Source organism: Oryctolagus cuniculus, chromosome 16 (assembly GCF_051225735.1).
Source record: "Oryctolagus cuniculus isolate XC-2025 breed Fujian yellow rabbit chromosome 16, ASM5122573v1, whole genome shotgun sequence".
Taxonomy (NCBI): domain Eukaryota; kingdom Metazoa; phylum Chordata; class Mammalia; order Lagomorpha; family Leporidae; genus Oryctolagus; species Oryctolagus cuniculus.
The window spans coordinates 45940444-45958292 of record NC_142882.1 but is presented as its reverse complement, the minus strand read 5'-3'; the positions used below and the strand labels follow the sequence as shown (position 1 = coordinate 45958292).

The window sequence follows — 17849 nt, the reverse complement described above, 5'->3', positions numbered from 1 at the left end:
CAGGCTGGTACTGGAGAAGCCTGTCCTGTGTCATGGTTGGCATGTGACACTGGGAAGGTCTTGCGGGCATTTAGAAGTGCGGGGCGGGTGAATACAGCAGAACATGAAGCCTGAGAGTGCAGATGACCCGGAGGGGAGGGGCCTGAGCGGGTCTCCTAGTCAGCATGTGGGGCAGTAGCTGGGCACAGGGCAAGAATGCTCAGGATGAGAGATGACTCTGAACTTTCGGAAAGCACTTTTGCATGCTGACCCAGGAGCACATGAATGTACCTGGGAAAAGCGACGCTGTCAACCTAGGCTTAGCACACCCAGGACGTACAGAGTGGGACGGGAAGCTAGCCGTGTGCTGTCACGTCCTGTGTGGCAGGTCGTTGGCAGGAAGAGCCTCCTGCATTCGCGAAAGCCCCAAGGGTGGTCGTGATCTGGCCTTGGGCTGTGGGCCTGCAAGGAGCCTGACCTCATGTCCTCTGCTGGTTCTGAATGTTGATGTCTCAGCTCAGTGCCCTGCCATGGGCCCCCTCCCTGCGGCAGGCCAGTGTGGGGAGCACAGATCTCTGGTCTTCTCCATGCCAGAGCTGTGCAATGGAACGCCCAGGGACGCTGCTGTCACGTGCACCTAAGACCATCACTAACTGCAGGTGGACTGCGCCTGGGTTCCACTGGACAGGTGTGCAGGGCGGAGCATGGTGGTGATCCTTGACATGTTGCAGAAGGACTGTGGGGGGACAGTGATGTCACTGGGTGTGATGCAGGCCATTCCCAGGAACACACACAGGTCAGCCCCCCAGGGCCCCGGCTTCCTCCTCCACAGGCACCCCTCAGCCCTAGTAGAACATCTGAGGCATTCGATCAGAAAATCTTCAGGGTGTGATCTGTTGGAGAAAGTCATAGCGTTCCTGACCCCTGTGCTCCCTGCTGTGCTGCCCTCTTGCTGGCCCACACGCCCATAGGGTCCCAGAGTCCGGGCTCCCGTGGGGAGGGGAGTCCTCTTCTGGGATCGGCACAGCCCTGACCTGGGCGGGGCCTCCCTCTCAGGGGGTTCCTCATCTGCCAATGGGAGTGAAGCCAGTGTCACCCCATGGCTGAGACAAGGTGCCTGGTGGACGTGGCCAGGGGCCCGGAAATCCCAGGAGCTCGGGGAAGGAGCAGCCCCCGTCCTTGGGGACATCCTCTGTGTCTCCATCTTCCCAGCCGAGACCCACCCATGTGGCCTGCACAGCGGGCAGTCTGGGTCACGTGGGGTCCTGGACAAGGCCCCCCTGTCTCCTGTGCAGTGAGCACATCCCTGCTGTGATCCGTCTGTCAGTGACCCGTTGTTGAGCACAGGGCCAGAGCCTGTGACAGGTGTTGTTTGTGTGTGTCCCTGGACGGATTGTGTTCCCTCCGTGGAAGCCCCCAACCCACTCCCTGTGCACCCCTCATCCTGGAAGCTGGGGGCTCCCATTGTGAGCAGGGAGGTGCAGAGCATCGCATTCCCTGATGCGGTGATGGCTGTGGCAGGGCTGCCTTCCCATTGCACAGATGAGGACACTGAGGCTGCGGGGACAGCACCCCCGGCAGGTCCGTTCTGTGACCTCAGAGTCTGCGTCCCTGAGCATGAGGAGGCGCTGCCCCAGCCATGCCAGCGTCTCCCTGTTCCTTGCTTCCCTTGGCCTTCCCAGCATGTGGTGCTCTCTGTCCAAACGGGGAACGTTGGCTCTGCCCCTGGGGAGGTGCCCGTGTCCTCTGCAGAGGATGCAGGTCCCGGGCATTGGAGCCATGGTGCAGGGAGAGTGGGGTGGGGAGGGCACGGCCTGGGGAGCTGGCACGGTGCAAATTGTACATTCCACAGTGGGTAACAACTTACATTTTATTGAGGTTCAGGGACAATAAGGTGGAGAAAAGGAAGAGAGTGGGGAGGAGTAAAGAGAAATACAGGACGACGGGGGCGGGGAAGGCCAGGTGTGGCACTGGGGCTGCAGCAGAAGGGACTTGCGGAGCTGGGGCTGAGGCCGGGGCCAGTGCTGCGTCTGGTGCCCCTGCAGCGTCCTCGGCTTCAGCTGCTGCGTACAGTCCTGGCTCCAGACCCTCCATCCCCAGAGCCTCTTCTCTCAGGGCCTCCCCTGAGCCCTGCTCGGCCCCCGGGGACACAGCTGTCCCCCGCGCATCCTTGTGGTGGCGCTGATCGATGGAGGACCAGCACTGCTCCAGCGGGGGTGTTGTTGGGAGATCAGGGCTCTGTGCCGCCCCAGCCGTGAGGTCAGGTGCCAGGCCCGGCCCTGACCCTGGGTCACGACTGACACAGGCGAAGTCAACGGGCCCTACTTCCTCCGCGTGAGATGGGCATTTGCGGAGCCCCTGGGCTCTATCTGGGCTCTGACCAACAGTGTGTGACTGAGGGGGACGTCCAGTGGTTTCTGTGTGCCGGGGAACGCCCGGTACGGGGGCTTCGGAGCTGTGGGCTCGTTTGACCACTCCCCCACCACACACAGGTCATCAGTGAAAGGGGCCTGACACACGTCCTGCCTGCTGGCGATCCGCAGCCTTCTGTGCATTGCCAGGCGCGAGGCTGACCTGTCCTGGCCCTGGGAGACAAGAGCAGAGAATGGCAGGTAAGAGGCAGTCCCTGGATCCCTCCGCAGCCAGGAGCTCTGGGCCTCAGGCTGCCTCCACCTAGGACTTCCAGCCTCCCTCCTCTGAGAGGGAAGTGGCCCCTTGCCCCCCACACCCACACCCACACCCACCCCCAGGGGCCTATGGGCTTCGGGTGGGTTCCCAGTGGTGTCCTGGCCCGCAGAGACCTGTCCTGCTTCCAGACTCACCATGGCCGTTTTCTGTTGGAAGCACCAGGAGCGTCGGGGGTGAGGGCTGGCCCAGCGTCCCCACCACTGGGCGAGGCACCCACCGCAGGGTTTCTTGGGGGCTGGGCTTGGGCATCGCGGGATACAACTCAGGAACATCTTCCTGCGAGACTCTATCCAGGTGAGCTGGTTCAGACTCAACTCTGGAATGTTGGGGTTGTTGCCGGGCCCCCCAGGTCTCCAGGTGAGGTCACTTCCTGTGGCTCCTCAACTGAGCCCCCTCCTCTCACACAAGATGGCTGCCGAGTCCCAGCGGGTGCTGCCTGCTGCACTTCTAAGCCATGCCCTGTGCACACTGCCCCCCGTCGCACCAACAGGGGGAAGCCTCCGCCTGCCACAGCAGGTGTGGGTCCAGCCTTTGTCACAGCTGGGCTAGACCTGTTCCCCCCTGCTTGAGGGCTTCTCACCCTGCATGGTCATTGTCCCTGTCAAGACGCCCCAGCCTCCCGTGTGGTCCCTGGGGATCGTGTCCCAGTGAAGCTGGCGCCCTCAGCTGCCCAGCTGTGGACCCTGAGGAGCAAGAGCTCCCATCACACCCTGAGACCGACCGGGAGCCGCTCCCTGTGCATTGGGAGCCCTGTCCCAGCCCCTGAAGTGTGGCTCCTCCCAGCCACAGGCACCTGGAGGGTGGTTCTTCTCTCTCAAAGCCCAAAACGAGGCTGCGACCACCCAGACTCAGTTGCCCCGTGTGCACCTGGGGCTGTCTGCTCTAGGGAGCTGATGGTCAGTGGAGAACTGAGTGCTCCTAGCTCTGGCCTGCACCCCGGAGGAGTCGTGGGGTGGTCCTTTGGGTCCTGCAGGATCTGGGGCTTTAGCAGTGCACAGTGGTTCTTGAAGCTCATTCAGACTCCCAGGGGCGTTGGTTGGGCTCAGGGCCGGCTCTCTGAGGACCAGGGTGATGACTACCGTGGCCCTGCACTTGCTGATTGTTCCCCAGGGCTGGTAGGGATCGTGCCAGGCATCTCTGGGGTCTGGGCCTGCCATGAGCCTGAGGGAGGTCAGTGTGAGGAGCCAGACGGGATAGGTGGCATGTGTGAGAGAGTGTTTCCATCCAGCATCCTGAGGAGACCCTAGACACCGGGGCTGTTCCGTGTTGGGTTTGGACAGGGGCGTGGGGAGAGATCAGGAGTGGTGTTGGGCGTGGTTCAGTGAGGAATGTCTGGGGAGTAGATGGCCGTGGTGGGGACACATAGTGTGCGTGTCCTTCCTGTTAGCTAATGGCTAGTTCCCTGTTGTGGGAATGTCCTTCCCTGAAAGATGAGGGACAGGCTCATGTGCCGGGGTTGGTGCTGACGGTGGCAGCACTGGCGATGTCGAGTGGTTTAGATGGCAGTGGCCCGTGGCCCTTCCCTGTGGGGAGCTCTCCTGTCCCCCAACCAGAGCCTGAAAAGATGCTATTTGGGTGTACTCTCAATAGTAAAGACCTCCTGTGAAAAGTTTCTGGGAGGAGTTAAGCTGCTGCTGTGCTTTGAATACTCTTTTCCTTCTTTCTCTGAGAAGTAGAGTGAGACACAGAGAGGGAGAGACAGAGAGGTCTTCCATGTGCTGGTTCAATCCGCTACTGGCCACAGTGTCCTCAAATGGGCTAATCGGAGGCCAGGAGCTGAGAGCGTCTACAGGTCTCCGGCGGCATGGGTGCAGGGGTCCAAGGACTTGGGCCATCTTCATTGCTTTCGCAGGCCATCACCAGGGAGCTGGGTGGAAGTGGAGCAGCCAGCACACAAGCCAGTGCCCATATGGGATGCTGGCGCCGCAGGTGGAGGCTTAACCTACTGCTCTACACTGCCGACCCAGGAGTGCAGCCACTTTCATCTAAGTTTGGGCTCAGGGTTTTTTGTTGTTGTTGTTAAGATTGATTTATTTACTTCACTGGCAGAGTGACAGGAGAGAAAGAGGCAAGAGAGACAGAGAGAGAGAGGGAGAGAGAGAGGGAGAAAGAGAGACAGAGAGGTCTTTGATCCAATGGGTCACTCCCCAAAGGGCCACAACAGCCGGTGCTGAGCTGATCCAAAGCCAGGAGCCAGGAGCTTCTTCTGGGTCTACCACGTGGATAAGGGGGCCAAGTACATGGCCCATGTTCCACTGCCTTCTCGTGTCTTAGCAGAGAGCTGCATTGGAAGTGGAGCAGCTGGGACTCCAACCGGTGCCCATATGGTATCTCGATGTCATAGGCAGATGTTCAACCTACTATGCCACAGCGCCGCCCCAGGATGTCGTCTTGTCCCTTCCCTTCCCTTCCCTTCCCTTCCCTTCCCTTCCCTTCCCTTCCCTTCCCTTCCCTTCCCTTCCCTTCCCTTCCGTCTCCTCTTCTCTTCTCTTCTCTTCTCTTCTCTTCTCTTCTCTTCTCTTCTCTTCTCTTCTCTTCTCTTCTCTTCTCTTCTCTTCTCTTCTTTTCTTTTCTTTTCTCTTCTTCTTTTCAGTTGTTGACTTGAAAGGCAGAGTTGGAGGAAGGGACAGGGAGAGAGATCCAGAAGGATGACCCTGAATTGCTGATTTAATCTCCCAGAAGCCCATGCTGGCTGAGGCTGAGTCAGGCTGAAGCCAGGAGCCTGGAACACCTTCTGGGCCTGGCACACAGGTGGCAGGGCCGGGGGCACTTGGGTCAACTTGTGCTGCTCTGCCAGGTGTGTGAGCAGGGAGCTGGAATGAAAGCAGGGCTCCAGGAGCAGAACCGGGGTTCTGATGTGGGATGCCAGCCCTGCAGGTGGGGCTTTAACCTGTGGGCCACAGCGCCAGCCCCATGGGCCTAGGTGGTGGAAAACCTTCCAGGGGTTCCTGTGAAAGGATGTTCTGCCTCTCAGGACCCCTGAATCAGAGAAGGGGGAATCCACGTTGTAACAGGTGCCCGAGTCTACCTTCCCGACCTCCATCAGAGCTCAGGATCCCTGTTGGAGGTGGCTTTTTCATGCTGTAGGTGGAATTGAGCTGTCCTAAGGGCACGTGCAGGTAGGGAGGTGACACTCAGAAGGAGAGGATGTGCAGGACTCGGGCGATGGGGAAAAGCAGGCAGAAGCAAGGAATGATGGGAACGAGCCAGGCTGGTACTGGAGAAGCCTGTCCTGTGTCATGGTTGGCATGTGACACTGGGAAGGTCTTGCGGGCATTTAGAAGTGCGGGGCGGGTGAATACAGCAGAACATGAAGCCTGAGAGTGCAGATGACCCGGAGGGGAGGGGCCTGAGCGGGTCTCCTAGTCAGCATGTGGGGCAGTAGCTGGGCACAGGGCAAGAATGCTCAGGATGAGAGATGACTCTGAACTTTCGGAAAGCACTTTTGCATGCTGACCCAGGAGCACATGAATGTACCTGGGAAAAGCGACGCTGTCAACCTAGGCTTAGCACACCCAGGACGTACAGAGTGGGACGGGAAGCTAGCCGTGTGCTGTCACGTCCTGTGTGGCAGGTCGTTGGCAGGAAGAGCCTCCTGCATTCCCGAAAGCCCCAAGGGTGGTCGTGATCTGGCCTTGGGCTGTGGGCCTGCAAGGAGCCTGACCTCATGTCCTCTGCTGGTTCTGAATGTTGATGTCTCAGCTCAGCGCCCTGCCATGGGCCCCCTCCCTGCGGCAGGCCAGTGTGGGGAGCACAGATCTCTGGTCTTCTCCATGCCAGAGCTGTGCAATGGAACGCCCAGGGACGCTGCTGTCACGTGCACCTAAGACCATCACTAACTGCAGGTGGACTGCGCCTGGGTTCCACTGGACAGGTGTGCAGGGCGGAGCATGGTGGTGATCCTTGACATGTTGCAGAAGGACTGTGGGGGGACAGTGATGTCACTGGGTGTGATGCAGGCCATTCCCAGGAACACACACAGGTCAGCCCCCCAGGGCCCCGGCTTCCTCCTCCACAGGCACCCCTCAGCCCTAGTAGAACATCTGAGGCATTCGATCAGAAAATCTTCAGGGTGTGATCTGTTGGAGAAAGTCATAGCGTTCCTGACCCCTGTGCTCCCTGCTGTGCTGCCCTCTTGCTGGCCCACAGGCCCATAGGGTCCCAGAGTCCGGGCTCCCGTGGGGAGGGGAGTCCTCTTCTGGGATCGGCACAGCCCTGACCTGGGCGGGGCCTCCCTCTCAGGGGGTTCCTCATCTGCCAATGGGAGTGAAGCCAGTGTCACCCCATGGCTGAGACAAGGTGCCTGGTGGACGTGGCCAGGGACCCGGAAATCCCAGGAGCTCGGGGAAGGAGCAGCCCCCGTCCTTGGGGACATGCTCTGTGTCTCCATCTTCCCAGCCGAGACCCACCCATGTGGCCTGCACAGCGGGCAGTCTGGGTCACGTGCGGTCCTGGACAAGGCCCCCCTGTCTCCTGTGCAGTGAGCACATCCCTGCTGTGATCCGTCTGTCAGTGACCCGTTGTTGAGCACAGGGCCAGAGCCTGTGACAGGTGTTGTTTGTGTGTGTCCCTGGATGGATTGTGTTCCCTCCGTGGAAGCCCCCAACCCACTCCCTGTGCACCCCTCATCCTGGAAGCTGGGGGCTCCCATTGTGTGCAGGGAGGTGCAGAGCATCGCATTCCCTGATGCGGTGATGGCTGTGGCAGGGCTGCCTTCCCATTGCACAGATGAGGACACTGAGGCTGCGGGGACAGCACCCCCGGCAGGTCCGTTCTATGACCTCAGAGTCTGCGTCCCTGAGCATGAGGAGGCGCTGCCCCAGCCATGCCAGCGTCTCCCTGTTCCTTGCTTCCCTTGGCCTTCCCAGCATGTGGTGCTCTTTGTCCAAACGGGGAACGTTGGCTCTGCCCCTGGGGAGGTGCCCGTGTCCTCTGCAGAGGATGCAGGTCCCGGGCATTGGAGCCATGGTGCAGGGAGAGTGGGGTGGGGAGGGCACGGCCTGGGGAGCTGGCACGGTGCAAATTGTACATTCCACAGTGGGTAACAACTTACATTTTATTGAGGTTCAGGGACAATAAGGTGGAGAAAAGGAAGAGAGTGGGGAGGAGTAAAGAGAAATACAGGACGACGGGGGCGGGGAAGGCCAGGTGTGGCACTGGGGCTGCAGCAGAAGGGACTTGCGGAGCTGGGGCTGAGGCCGGGGCCAGTGCTGCGTCTGGTGCCCCTGCAGCGTCCTCGGCTTCAGCTGCTGCGTACAGTCCTGGCTCCAGACCCTCCATCCCCAGAGCCTCTTCTCTCAGGGCCTCCCCTGAGCCCTGCTCGGCCCCCGGGGACACAGCTGTCCCCCGCGCATCCTTGTGGTGGCGCTGATCGATGGAGGACCAGCACTGCTCCAGCGGGGGTGTTGTTGGGAGATCAGGGCTCTGTGGCGCCCCAGCCGTGACGTCAGGTTCCATAGTCAGAGTTTGGTGTCAGCTTTGAATTTTGGGCGAAGGGGTTGGTATCCTTGGTTGAAGTGGTAGAGTAGCATCATGTTCTTAAAATGGTCTTGAGTGATGGCTTTGATGTGATTCTGTAAAAAAATTTGGAACCAATTAAATAGGGATGGGTCTCAATAGCAGGGCCATAAGAATGATTGTGACTGGCCAGAGAAAAGGAGCTAACCATGACCCTGTCTCAGTGCAGTCCAGCTCTTGTTTCATTGGTTTCAGCCCTCTGCTGGAGGCAGTAGCCTGTTGTTGATTTTATCTAGGGAGTTGGTTACCACTTTGGATTGATTAGCGTAATAACCGCGCTCTTCTCCCAGGAAAAGACAGGTTCTGACCTATTGTGCTGTCAGGAGATCTAGTGCTTTGGTGTTTTGCAGGACTAGGATGCCAGGGAGTTTGTTCTTGTAAGGTGGATGCAGCCTGGTGGAGGCTTCCAAGTCAGTGTCTGTTAGGCCAGTTGGTTTAGGGAGTGTGGAGATGGAGCCTAGGGCTGCACTTCCCACCCCCAACAGGGCTAGGAGAGTGAGGACAACAGCAGGGGCCTTCCTGAAGCTGAAACTGGAGTTGAGTTTATTTGGGATCTAAGTGCTGTTTCCTGGGTGTAGATAAAAATAGGAATGAGTATTACTGGGCACAGGGAGGATGGGCAGGGGTGATGGTTTTTAGAAGACTGTTGTGGCACACAAAATGGGTGCTATTGGAATGTCTGGTGCTGGGGCAGGAAGGGAGGCGGCGGCCGTGCCATTCTTAAAGGGACCTAGAGAAGGCTATGGGCTGCTGATGGCCGGAAGGAAAGTGAGTGAGTCTTTGGTGGTTTGTGATGTGGCTGAAGATTTGCTGGAAAAGCTGAGGAAGTTTCATTTTCACAAAGAAACAATTGATGCTGCCATTATAATGAAGATTGAGAAAGATAAACGCTTGGTGGTACTGGATGAGGAACTTGAGGGCATTTCTCCGGATGAACTTAAGGATGAGCTACCTGAGCGACAGCCTCGCTTCATTGTGTATAGTTCCAAATATCAACATGATGATGAAGAGTGTCGCATCCTCCGTGCTTTATTTTCTCCGGTCTTGTTGGATGTAAGCCTGAGCAGCAGGTGATGTATGCTGGAAGTAGGAATAAGCTAGTGCAGACAGCTGAGCTGCCCAAGGTATTTGAAATAAGAAATACTGAAGACCTACCTGAAGAGTGGTTACGCGAGAAGCTGGAATTTTTCCGCTAATGTGAACTTCTGTGTTTCCAAAGTATTTATATATTAACCTGACCATACTGGAACCAGACATAAATACTTATTTATGCCTAAAAATGCATTGTTACTTACAGTATGTTTCCTGCAGTAAAGAAAACGTCTTCATGTGTGCGAAGTTTGAACAACAAAGAGGAAATCATCTTCATCGTAATGAAACTTCCTAAAGCGGTTCCTTAACAATTTGTAATTGTTAGGTGGACTACTTTCCTCCAGGGGCTTTTTACACTCTTGTGATTAATTTCTATAACTTATGGTTTAGGATTTGTTACTATTTACAGAGAGCATTGGAAAGTAGGTTCTTGGACTGTGATAGACAACAGTTGCCTCCTTTTGACAAATCCTGGAAATGAGCAGTTTATAAGTGAAAATAGCATATTATCACTTGTTAAATCATTTCTGTTAATTTGGAGTGAAAGCTTTGAGAGACCCAAATTTTGAGCCATGAATAATAATTTCCTGTAGCATAATCTGTGTTACAAGGACACTTTTTTCTCAATTCCATACCTCCTTTGGTTTCCTGCTTGTTTTCACTCAGCTCTGGAAACTCTGTTCATCAGTCATTCCTTTGTTGTTTTAGATTTATTTATTTATTTGAAAGTCAGAGTTACAGAGAGAGAGAGAAGAGGCAGATATATATGAGCCAGGAGCTTCTTCCAGGTCTCCCACATGAATGCAGGGGCCCAAGGACTTGGGCCATCTTCTACTGCTTTCCCAGGCCCTAGCAGAGAGCTGGATGGGAAGAGGAGCAGCTGGGGCTCGAACCGGTGCCCATATGGGATGCCGATGCTTTAGGCGAGGACGTCAACCTGCTGCACCACAGTGCCAGCCCCTCATCAGTCATTCTTAAGGTTTGGAAGTTAGATTTTATGATAGAATTACATGAGTATTGGGTTTTCTTGTATAAAATAGATCTTAGTTTTAGCAACTGGTGGGTTGTACTAATCAAGGGCTCCATTCCTGACTATGTTACTTCTAGAAAGTTTCAAACCTAGGTTCGTAGCACTTTATTTATAAGCGTCTCCTAATGTCCTGTGAACACCAGTGATTTTAAGTGTGTTAATACTGTGCCTTTGATTTGTTAGCTTTGAAGTTAGTTTAAGACGTCTACACTGCCATTATTCCAAATTTGCTGAAATTAATACGTTTTTAAAGGGTCCAAGTAAAACAATGTTCTAATATGTGTATCTAAAATTTGTAGTAACATCAACTTCATATTTTTAAAATTCCAACTATCTGCTTGCATTAGTGAGTATATAGTTGTTGAGAGTTACGATTTGGGGTATATTTGTGATTAGTTTTGTGCCATAAGAAAAGAATACTTATAAAATTTTGGCTGTAGTGAGTAAAGTTATTAACGTATCAGTAGAAAACACATCTTATATCCTGAATGTCAGAAGATAATCTAAACTGGATGCATGAGTAGTTAACTAACCAGTCTTGTTAGATGATGGTATCCTTGGCATAAAGCAAGGATGCTAATGTATAGCACACTTTATTTTTTATTTTTATTTTTATTTTTGACAGGCAGAGTGGACAGTAAGAGAGAGAGACAGAGGGAAATGTCTTCCTTTTCCATTGGTTCACCCCCCACTGGCTGCTGTGGCCGGTGCACCGCACTGATAGGAAACCAGGAGCCAGGTGCTTCCTCCTGGTCTCCCATGTGGGTGCAGGGCCCAAGGACTTGGGCCATCCTCCACTGCACTCCTGGGCCATAGCAGAGAGCTGGACTGGAAGAGGAGCAACCGGGACAGAATCTGGCACCCTGACCGGGACTAGAACCCGGGGTGCCGGTGTAGCCTGTATAGCACACTTTAAAAACAAACCTATAAGTAATTGTTTAATGCTAACTTAATACAAGATCTGGAGAGCTAGAGACCAACCATATTTGGTGAGTGAATTCTTATATTAAGACTATCTTAGTCATTTCAGAACTAGCCAAGGCGTTCTTATGTTGTCATATTTCCCACTTAGATATTCTTTGCATTTCAATTTTGAGGTTTCTGCACAAACTTTAATAAAATGGTAACGATAGTAGAGAATTTGATGATACTGAATAGAACATCTTCTCTTCCGGACAGGCTGGCTTCCCTAATCTGGGATTCAGGAAGCAATCCAGGTCAGTTGGAGATGAGGAAGTGCTAGAGTAGGTATTTGGTTAATGAATGGAAAGGATTCTTCATTCCAATTTTGAGAGAGAAAAATCTTCACCCAGGAAGTTGAAGAATTCTTGAAAGAGGTATTTTGATGTTGGAGAATAACTTATCATTCTGCAGAAATGCAAATGTAACCAATTGAGCTGAGAGTATTTGTTTTTGAAGGAAGGAAATTGTCGCTCCCCCTCTTCGTGGAGGAGCAACACAGGACCCTGCGCTGTTCTTTCATCTGCTCGGCCCTCCCCGGGTTTGCTGCTGGTTCTTCCCGGGTTGGCTACTATCCCTTCCACCTCCGTGGAAGGGCAGTTCCCCCTGGCCACATTCCCCACTTCCGCAGGGGAGCGGCACACCGCCGGCCAGCTTTCTCGGGGGCTGCACGGGTTCCCTTAGATGTTCCCCATAGATGTTCCCGGTGCATGCCATCTCTCTCCTCCTTTATAGTCCTCCTCCGCCAATCCCAACTCAGCTGCCCACACGCCGAGTACGCTGCTCTCCTCCAATCAGGAGCAAGTCCTACAGTTTATTAGTTGAACTGGAGGCAGCTGTGCGGAAGCTGTTTACTTCTCTCCCAGCGCCATATTGTGGGAGAGCAGATGCATAGAATAAGTCTTAATTCCAGTAACTCAGTCTAGTCCGGTTTGCTCCCCACAGATCCCCCTTTCTTTTTATTTTTTGGCGTTGATACGTGCCTGTCTTCAGTGTCCCGCGGCACACACTCTGCTCTACTTGCTAGAGTTGCCACAGGCTCTTACAAGTCCTATCAATCAGGCAAACCGAATCCGGGTCCTCTCTTCGCCATGTTGTGAGGAGGTTTTTAGGCGCTGATGCGTGCCTGTGTTCGGTGCCCTGCAGCGCATGCTCTACTCTGCTAGAACTGCCTGCAGGTGCTTACAAAACCTATCAGGCAAACCGAATCCAAGCCTTCTCATTGCCGTATTGTGGGGGAGACTTATTAGTGTTGGTTTGTGCCTATCTTCGGTGACCTGCAGCTCATGCTTTGGTCGAGCTGCTTGCTGGTGCTTACCGCCTTAAATCAGGCAGACCGAATCCAAGCCTCCTAATTGTTGCATTGTGGGGAAGCCTTACTGATGTTAATTCGTGCCTGTCTTCGGTGACCTGCGGCGCATAAGCTGCTAGCTGCCCGCAGGTGCTCATCGTGCTCATCGCCTCACTTAATCAGGCAGACCGAATCCAAGCTCTCACATTGCAGTGTTGTAGGGAGGCCTTTCTATTTCTCTATTTCTCTATCTCCGGGCATTCCTATTTCTCCCATTTTACTTCAAGCTTCCAGCATTCCTATTTCTCTCACTTTACTTCTAAACTTCTGTTTCTCTTATCCCCGCAGCTTCCCGGCACCTCGCCCCGCCGGCTCTGAGCCGCTTCAGCCCGCGCCTCGGCTTTGCGCGGCTTGGCTTCGCGCGCTCCGCGGTCTCCACGCCCTTCGCGTCTGCACCACGGCCTCGCGCCAGCCCCGTTCCCTATCTATTCACGCCCCGTGCTCTCTCTGCACGCGGCGGCTTCCGTGGGTAACACAGCGTAGCTTACGTGTCCGCCACTAGCATTCAATCTAAGTTCCCCGGGCTAGCCTGGCGAATTCAACCCAGCATACGTCTCCGCCCCACGATTTGGCTTCCCGTCCTTTGCTCCCCGGGCTAATCAGACGGATCCCAATCTGGCTTACATTTCAGCTTCTGGTTTCAACTTTTCGCCCCCTATTCCCGGGCTAACTTGAGAATCCCAAAGTGGCTTTCGTATCCGCCTCGGCCTGCCCCCCGCGGCTTCAATTTCCCTAACATTTTTTCTCTACCCGGTATGTTTCCCCAAGCTTTCCTCCAACAATACTCCTCCCTCATTTCTCCTGGCCTCTCCCCACAGTCCGCATCCGAGTCTGTTTGTTCTAGCTTTCACTTTCGCTTTCGACCTTAGAGATTTCTCCCAGCTTCCCCCCATAGTCCGTATCTGAGTAGTCTATGCCTAGGCTTTCAATAGCTCCTTCCGGCACCTTTATCGTCCGGCTTTTCCCTAGGCTGTTTGCTAGTCTCTCTCTCCGGTAATTTCCCAGTTCTTCCCGGTCTTTCCCTCCTAGGTTTCCTATCCGTCCTAGGTTTCCTATCCGAGTCACGGCACCATTATGTCGCTCCCCCTCTTCGTGGAGGAGCAACACAGGACCCTGCGCTGTTCTTTCATCTGCTCGGCCCTCCCCGGGTTTGCTGCTGGTTCTTCCCGGGTTGGCTACTATCCCTTCCACCTCCGTGGAAGGGCAGTTCCCCCTGGCCACATTCCCCACTTCCGCAGGGGAGCGGCACACCGCCGGCCAGCTTTCTCGGGGGCTGCACGGGTTCCCTTAGATGTTCCCCATAGATGTTCCTGGTGCATGCCGTCTCTCTCCTCCTTTATAGTCCTCCTCCGCCAATCCCAACTCGGCTGCCCACACGCCGAGTACGCTGCTCTCCTCCAATCAGGAGCAAGTCCTACAGTTTATTAGTTGAACTGGAGGCAGCTGTGCGGAAGCTGTTTACTTCTCTCCCAGCGCCATATTGTGGGAGAGCAGATGCATAGAATAAGTCTTAATTCCAGTAACTCAGTCTAGTCCGGTTTGCTCCCCACAGGAAATGAGACTTTGTTTCATTTGGTTCACATCAATAAGACAAACTAATGCTGCAAGAATGTATTTTTAAAATGAGGTTCCTTCATTGGTCTTGTGTTAAGGTTTTTAATTTGGTTTTTCCAATTTGGAAGCCCTCCTTGATGTCAGATGACATTGACCGCCACACACACAACTCTTGGTTTCTGTTGTCCAACAGGAGCAGAGAGCTGTGTGAAATCCCCCCGCCTTTTTTTTTTTTTTTTTTTTTTTTTTTTTGCCTTGTTTGACTTCTCATCAATGACATGTATTCTGCAACACGTCACATTGAGATTAGGGGATCAGTATAGCTTTTTATTCCATTTGTCCTATGGCAAGAGTTTATAAATCCTGTGCTCTAAAATATCCTCATTTATGTAAACTTCCTTGTATCTAAGTATATTTTACATTATCCTTTTCAAGTTAATTTGCTATTTAGTATTTTTTCCCTTGAATCAGGAGTAACTTCAGATTTCTTTTTTTTTTTTCTGGAAGGAATTTTTTTTAACTTTAATTTAGTAAATATAATTTTCCAAAGTACAGTTGATGGATTACAATGCCCCCCCCAATAACTTCCCTCCCATCCACACCCCTCCCATCTCCCGCTCCCTCTCCCATTCCATTCACATCAAGATTCATTTTCAATTATCTTTATATACAGAAGATCGATTTAGTATATATTAAGTAAAGATTTCATCAGTTTGTACCCACACAGAACATAAAGTGTAAAATTCCTTCCACATTGGACAACACATTAAGGACAGAGAGTAACTTCAGATTTCCTAATTCCAGTTTTTACATTCCATATTTTCTGGCACAACCATTGCCATTCAGCCCTAAATCCTAATCGTTCCTTTTGCGCAGCAGCTTTTTCCCTGGGCACCTCCTTCATGGTCTTTGAAGTCAGTGTTAGTATTGAGATTGTTGGTCTTGAAGTTCTGTGTAGCATCTAATGTCAAAATAGAGCCAATCAGTAATCCCAGTATGCATTTAGTGTGGTTTTTGTGGCAACATAAATGACATATGAAGAAAACTGTTCTCAGGTCACTATGCTGAAATCCCAAAATGTCTGAGTTTTGAATAGTAATCACTTTGCTCTGGTACTGAAGCAATTATGTTAGGAAAAAAGTTGGTTGACTGACGTTTGATTGCTTATCTTCTAAAGTAAAGGTTTGAATTCTCTTTCTGAAAAGATCGCTAGATGCCTAGTGCAGTTATACATACTGCACTAGGTGTTCCTAAAATTTGTATGGTCATCATCCAATAGGAGGGTGTTCCTAAAATTTGTATTGCCATCATCAAATAATCTGTGTGGCAAAAACATCAGCACTTTCACCTCGCTTTAGCTCCTATTTTTAGGAGTCAGTTGTAGCCATAAACTGTACCATGGTCTGACACTTTGAAAAGTTCACGGTTAGAGGAGTTTATTGCCACATTAAATTTGGCTGTTTTCCCCCCACCCATTATAGATATTAAGGAAGGTGTACTTTAAAAATGGTTGGACTGCTTTTAAACTCCAAGTAATGTCATTAATCCGTATGTGGACTAGTGATGAATAATATTTTCATCAGCATTTAAATGCTGATATTTGGGAGTAGAGGGTAAGTTGTATTCTACCAAGTGAAGCATTCTTAGAGTGGTTGCTTTCCCTGTTTGTTCAATAGACTGATAATGCTGGAATCTACAGAGTTTGAGCCTTTACAGTTTATGTGAAAAAGTGTTTCAAACACTTCAGGTCAAATATTATTTTGTATTTGTGGAAATATGTAAATAATCTTCTAAGCCACTTTAAAACCAATGGTTCCGGCCGGCGCCGCGGCTCACTAGGCTAATCCTCCGCCTAGCGGCACCAGCACACTGGGTTCTAGTCCCGGTCGGGGCGCCGGATTCTGTCCCGGTTGCCCCTCTTCCAGGCCAGCTCTCTGCTATGGCCAGGGAGTGCAGTGGAGGATGGCCCAGGTGCTTGGGCCTTGTATCCCATGGGAGACCAGGAAAAGCACCTGGCTCCTGGCTCCTGCCATCAGATCAGCGTGGTGCGCCGGCCACAGCGCACCGGCCGCGGCGGCCATTGGAGGGTGAACCAACGGCAAAGGAAGACCTTTCTCTCCGTCTCTCTCACTCACTGTCCACTCTGCCTGTCAAAAAAAAAAAAAAAAAAAAAAAAAAAAAAAAAACCAATGGTTCCAAGTTGGAAATTGGTGAGACATTTGTTTTCCTCTTACACCATTTGACATTTCAAATCAGTGATCGTGTTCCTGCAATGTTTCAAACAACTCCATTAAGCTTGTGATATAAACTGTGTTTTCCCACTCTTTGGAATAAGATTCATACACATACGCTTACTTGAGTATTGTTTAAGGTCACTGACATGGCAGGCCAGTTCCTCTTGATATATATGGTCCAATATCATCTCATCCAGGAGGCTTGAAACTAGAATGGTTTAGTCTTATGGATTTTAACAGTTCTCTGTTATTGTTTAAGAAAACCAACAACTGGCACAACTTGTTAAGCTGTGGTTCCTTCCAGTCTCTGCTAGTTCATATTGCATGTTTATTTTGGACAGTCTTTTGTTAAGCATGGTGCCTGTACTGGTTTAAATAAAGTGTTAACATAAAAGAAAAAAAAATGGGTGCTGTGGGGAGCTCTTATGGCTTTTGTGGTTCGGTTGATAGTGATGGTGTTATTACAGTCCTAGGGTAAGGCCGCTTAGGCAGTGTTGAAGGTGATACAGGTGGTGGGCCCTATAACATGGGATGCAGTGTAGTCATAGGGTACAGAACTGGTGTCTGTGCTGTGTTAAGTGGTGTGTGGCAATGTGGCCCAGTGCAGAAAATTCCCATTCTCTCATTGGCAGGCAGAGTGGGCAGTCCTGGCCCAAGGATGATCCCGAAGATTGGAGGATGGCCTGGGTAAGACTTGCTAGTTGTAGAGCATGGAGTCGGGGTAAAAGAATGATGGAGTTTGCTTGGGCTAATCCTGTTTGGCCAGGGATTGAATTGGGGCAGAGTCCTGACTTGCCTGCAGGGGTTGTGGTTTTCTACAAGGATTTGTATTATGTGAATTATGCCCCCAGGATCCTTTGGCATTGATATGAATACTGGCCCTGTGTCCTCGAACCCACTTAGGATCTTTGGGACTGGTAATGGTGTATATTACTGAGTTGGGTTCCCCAGGAATGCAAGGAGGTGAAGCAGGGACCACTTTTAAGTTTTTGTTTGTTTGTTTGTTTTTTTTTTTTTTTTTTTTTTTTGACAGGCAGAGTGGACAGTGAGAGAGAGAGACAGAGAGAAAGGTCTTCCTTTGCCGTTGGTTCACCCTCCAATGGCCGCCGCGGCCGGTGCGCTGCGGCCGGCGCACCACGCTGATCCGATGGCAGGAGCCAGGAGCCAGGTGCTTATCCCGGTCTCCCATGGGGTGCAGGGCCCAAGCACCTGGGCCATCCTCCACTGCACTCCCTGGCCACAGCAGAGAGCTGGCCTGGAAGAGGGGCAACCGGGACAGAATCCGGCACCCCAACCGGGACTAGAACCCGGTGTGCTGGCGCCGCTTGGCGGAGGATTAGCCTAGTGAGCCACGGCGCCGGCCCAGTTTTAAGTTTTAAATCTTGACCTCAGCTTTTAGGGGAACACTAGAGGGTAAGGGTCATCCATGCATATCCATGAAGGG

At 52.3% G+C, this 17849-nt stretch overlaps 1 pseudogene; it reads left to right on the top strand.

Annotated features, from left to right (window-relative positions):
* Positions 1 to 9043: 9043 nt before the first annotated feature.
* LOC149121722 (glia maturation factor beta pseudogene) lies at positions 9044 to 9581 on the top strand (annotated as a pseudogene).
* Positions 9582 to 17849: the final 8268 nt, after the last annotated feature.